Genomic DNA, 5,698 nt, shown 5'->3' on the forward strand with positions numbered 1-5,698 from the left:
GACCAGGTCTCTGGCAGAAGCAAAATGTTAAATTATTTGACAGTGTAGATGCACTGTATGATGCACCAGCCAGTAATGCATGAGAAGAGAGAGCCAAAAAAAAAAAAAAAAAAAGTGGGAATATGTTGTGAGGCAATACCACTAAGGTGTATGGACAGACATTTCTTGGCCTGTCTTCAAGACAGCTTCCTGCTGGGCTTCCAGCTCCATACGGAATATGTTTGTTATTGCACTCGTCGCACACAAAAGGCACCTATTTCTTAGAAACTGAAAGAACAGGCTTAACAGCATGACTAATGCACCTCCGTGGAAACTTCCCAAGTGCTCTGCATGATGGGCACTCATACAGCTCCTGAACCGACGCCAAGGAAAAGGCAAACAAAGGGTGATAAGCGAGGCTGTGAACTTCATGTGGTATTCAGAGACTAACGCTGTTAGCCCCGGTGTCTGAGTGTTCTTTGCTAATGCTGGCGGTGTTACTGAACAGGCTATGCAAACTGCTGGCTTAGTCTTCGATTTTGCTCCAGCTCAAGCCCATGGAAAAGGTCAGATTAATATCTGAGGCACATAATTGAACGCTTGCTGATGAAATAGGTCGGTATTTCTACTCGGATTGTCTACTCTGCTGCAAAGATTTATGGCAGACATCCCTGAGTGAGTATCGATCAAGCTTGCATGGGTACCAGTAACTCTTCACTCACAACAATATGGGGATCTTCACCAGCATTAAACTTGCTTTGCAGCATAATTTTTAAGGGAGGTGCTTTATTTTTGCTTGAATGCAATAATTAATTCAGCATAATTTCACTTGTTCTCTGCTCCTGCAAGATAAAAATCTTCTTAAATTCCTTTGTATATATCCCGTCTTAGCATAAGCTCATAATAATGCTGGTATTTAGAAAACATTCTCTTTTCTGAACGCATTGGTGCCAGTTTTGGCAATTAAGTATCTTTGTAACAATCTTTCCCATGTGACTTCAGCAGCTAAACTCCTAAATAATAATGGTTTGCAGTTCTAAAGCTGGGGGTTCTTCCAAATTTCCAGGAAGTGTTGAGGTTATTAAATCGTATTAAATCAGGTAGTTCAGACAGGAAGAAAGGCTGGGGGCTAGTCAAAATAATACAGCATCCCGTACGTTTTTCACTGCTGAAAAGCAGAGGTCTGAGGTCTCTGTAGGGATCCACACACTGGGGAAAAGGCAAATCCACAGACACTGGAGAGAGCACAGATACTGCAACAACATCAGCAATGGATCTTGGTGCTTGTCACTGCTCCTACCACAGCTATGTTTTGCAGCCAGACAACTGAATGACTCCTGCTGCTCATGAAAGGTTTGAGAACTGTGTATTAATATTGTCATGACAAATAAATAGTGTATTATTGCCAGGTGGGTAAAAGGAGATGGGAAATGGAGAGCCTCCCTGCCGTGGGAGCAGGGGGAGGGAGCTCTTGGCTTCCCAAACCTGCTGGCAGGTCACTGGCTACAACTCTTCAAGTGAAGAAAATGTGCAAGAAGTTGGAAGGTGGCTCAGCATGCAATTAGGAAGTCAGTAACAGTCCTGCCATCCCCTTCCTCCATCACAGCCCTTCCAAAGTGCAATCACTCCCAGCTGGCATAAAATCCTATACAGGTGCTGACTGAGATGGTGCACTGCCACCTTTCCTCCTCCTTATCATAAAGATTAGGATCTGGGAGGAGGATTTATACAACACTAAAAACAACCACAAGAACCATGGGAGTTTGTGAAGGGTGGGTGCCTATGTTGTTATTTCCACCTTTTCCCATGATTTACTCCTGAATAGCGGCTGGCGGACATCTGACAAGAGCCTGACGTCCTTGCAGCGGCTTCGTGGCAGTGGACATACAGCACACTGGTTGTGCCGATGAGAAGATTAGTTATAGAGAGATTGAGTGACTTGCCCAAAGTCACGCAATAAATCTGTGTCACTTCTTAATCACTTGCAATCGTCATCTTCACCTCCCTTGGAAATGCGTCATCTTCCCTTCCCTGGGAAATGTGTGCAGAAACATTACATCCTTCTATCAGCTTTCTGGAGGCAAAATCACCGATCATTTACATCTGGCTAAAAGTGATGCAGTGGCCAGTGCTCAGAGTGGCTTCCTTGCTGGTTTTGTTTGTCTTGCTATAAAAGTCCTGCAGTAAATGTACGAGTCCTTGGCATTGTTGGCTTTTCATTAATACCCGAGATAAAGCACAATGAGACAATTTGATCTGAAGCGCAGCTGGAGCCAAGAGGTCCCACCCCCTTTCCCACCCCCCAGTGCACAAGCCAAGTGCCAGGACCTGCAGCTCATAGTGCTGGTGTCACTCTTCCCCCTCCTGCAATTTGCAAACAGCCCAGTGACGTAGCGGGGCCGTGCTGTTTGAACAGCCTCCGCACTCAAGGGTTTTCTGAAATGAGCTGGGGAGGAGTTGGTGGGCATGCATGTGAGTGTGATACTAGGCAGTGCAAGGTGAAGAGAAAATGCAGGAAGCCAGGAACATTTTCTCAGCAGATCTGGATCGATGAGCTAGCAGGTGGTTGCAGAGGCGAGAGGACTGGCTTCTCTTTCACTTTGCAGGGTGGATGGAGCTGGAAATGTCCTGGGAGCGGTCTGGGGATGCTCCTGCTGTTATGTCTTACCTAAAAGATGCCACTTACCATTGCTTACCCACCTACAGCCTCCCCTATCCACCTTTGCCTTTGCCCCATACACTTGTAGCAGCCCTCTAACCTGGGTGCTGCTTTGGCCGTGGTGCTGTTCCCTGTCTGGGTGGGCAGGCAGCTGCCTCATCCTGTGAGCAAACAGGGTATTTCATCCATCACGCACTGTGCAGAAACTAAGCTCTTCCTCACTTTTCTATCACTTCATTTCATAATGTCTTGCAGATTGCTTCATATCGTCAGATCCGTCTTGTCATCTGACAGCACCTTCCACGCTCTGCTTTTTCAAAATCTCCTGTGAAATTCACCCATTTTGAACAAATCACTCCTAAACACTTTGCTTCTGAAGGAAAGACTTTTGAGTTATTTCTAGCAGAGTCCTATCCCTTGTAAAGGATCAAAGTGTTTGTGTTACGTATCAGATTTCCTAGGGCGTGCTTTGAGAAGACCGCCAGGGCTGAGACCAGGCACTTGCTCTTTGCACAGATGTGGCCCATGATGTTTAGTGCAGGCTGGATTAGCAGTGATCTATGCCAGTACTTAGGCATTGTGTTCCCTGCATGAAAGGACGGCAGGAATGACTCACATTTGGTCTGCTGGAAGAGAAGCTTGAAGATTTCCCTGAGAATTCAAGATCACTTTGGGCTGGATTTTTGGGGCTGTCTGTTGACCCGTGGCATTGAGAGGGCTGAACGCTGATTTGTATTTCTTGCAAGGCTGGCATCTGGGTGCCGATGTATCTCTGAAACCTGAAGAAGAGGGGATGAAGGAAGAAGCTCCTTCAGCAATGTGTAAGGACAGTGCTCTGTGTCTCTAGGGGCACTCCTGGTACAGGAGGATGAATCGCTGCCTTAGGACCTTTCTGCTTAGCGGGGTGTTGGTCTGTACTGGGTGTCTGCAAGGACAGGCTGGAGAACTGCTGTCCCCAGTACCCACCAGCGCAGGAACCTTGTGGGGATGAGAAGAGCCCTGGCCACACCATTGGACTGTGGTTCTGGTGCCTTCCTACCTGCAGCGAGCAATCGTGTCTCAAGAGGAAAGCAAGCAGCGGTGGGCTAGTTGCTGTTCGGGGCGTGCTAGCAGGTGACAGCGTATACAATGACACAGGTTTCGTGTCTCCGGTGGGATTTCCTTCACTCTGAATTACTTCCTCTGTACTTGCTGGTGTACGGATGCTTCACCCCTTGCGTGGGGCTGCAGTTGCAGAGGGCTCTGCCCTCGTGCCCATCACATGGCCGCCGGGCTGCGTGACTCACACGTGGCTGAAGGGGACGGCAGCGGGTGTGGATGGCCACACACCCAGGGAGAAGGGCTGGAGACTACAGTAGCAGAGGCGTTTTCCTGCTGTGACATTCCTCAGGGCTTGTATTACTCTGCTAAGTGCCCGCAAGGCGAACGTCTGTGACGGAGCTGCGTGCTCGTGTCCTCCCGGAGCCGGCTGCCCTCAGCGGCAGCCTCGCGGGGCGACGGGAAATGTCTCGAGCACCAAAATGTCCCTCTTTCAGTCGGCCTTCTTCTGAGCCGCAGCTGATTGTAGAGCAGTTCCAGGCATGTGGAAAGCGGCTTCTGGTGCACCTCGCCAAAATGACTGAAGGTTATCCAAGGGCTTGAAGCTAGAGTCTGCTTTGTGCCGTGCATAGCAAACGTTTTGATCGAAACATTGGTGTCAGTGAAGGTAAACAAATAATACAAATGGTTAATTTCCTGTTGGAAGGGAAAGGTTTTGTTTGTTTGGTTGGTTGGTTGGTTTTCAGTCTCAGAAGTTTTCAGAGCTGAAGAGGGTGGAATTTTTTATTGGCTTTTGCACCGTTTCATGGGAAGTAATTATTAGCCCTAATGCTTCAGGCAGCCAGTCTCTATTTTCCTGCTGGGGTTGCGTCAGTCACTGCTGTATCGAGAAAAATCCCCGCCCCCACAAAGCCCCCAGACATGTGATGGCAGGAACACATGGTGGCACTTTCACAGTGGGAACATCGTGAGTTTCTTCACTTTGCCTGGAAGCAACACCCAGAAAAGCAACACCCTTGTCTAACCGCTGGTCCTGAGGACGCTGCTCCCTGCAGGCACCGCAGGCTGCAGGCTCCCCGGCTGCCCACCCGCAGGGACCGTGTCCTTGTCCCCATGTGTCACCGAGATGCCAGGTCACACACCCTGTCCCACTGCTGGAGGGGGGCCACAGGGAAGTAATACTCTGGTATGAGGAGTGGAAGCAGCACCTTTCCCCACACTTGGCATATACGGACTGCTGATGCACCATGAACAGCTCCAGCACGGTCACCAGAAGTAACAAGGGAGGGCTACTGAATAACCCGGTGTGTTTCAGCAGCTCCGTTGCCCTCTCTCTAGGTAATATTTTACTTCTGTTTTCAAGGTTTTGCTGTCCTCGCATGACATTACACTGGAGAATAAAATATGTTCTGTCAAGCATAGCGTGTGTGCAGGGAAGGATGCATAAGAAATCACAGAAGACTGATAAAAATCCTTTAATTTTTGGTTCCCGGAAAATCCAAGCTCTCACGGTAATCTGTGCTATATGTCACTGACACTTCCAGAGCATGCACTTCAGAGAGAAACAGGGTCTTGTGAAGTGTGCGGGAGACTTAGCACTGGGGATGAAAGTCCTCAGCTCCTCCGTGAAGCCGACCCAGGGGGGCAGCAGCCGTGAAATTTTCTTTTCGCTTTGCTGCCAAAGTGCCTTGGCTCTGACCCGGGGAAACCTCATCAGGAGAAGTACAATTCAGGTCACGGCTTGGCAAGCTCTTCACTGCATCAGGACTTTCAGGTTCATTCGGGGCAAAACACACGTGGCAGCTCTCCAGTGCAGGGCTCTTGCACAAAAAAGAAAAAAAAAAAGAAAAAGCAATATGGCATTGGCGTGAGCTTCATGTGTGCTAGGGTGCATTGCTGGATACGTGCATCCACAATGGGTAGGTAATCATTTATGGCGTTGTGGGTAGGGCTTTAGGGCCAGCCGTGTGGGGAGGACATCCAAGGAAAATTCCCTGGGGAGGCATTCCCTGATGGGAAGGG

Source organism: Anser brachyrhynchus, assembly GCF_964034855.1.
Source record: "Anser brachyrhynchus genome assembly, chromosome: 5".
NCBI classification, from domain to species: Eukaryota; Metazoa; Chordata; class Aves; order Anseriformes; family Anatidae; genus Anser; species Anser brachyrhynchus.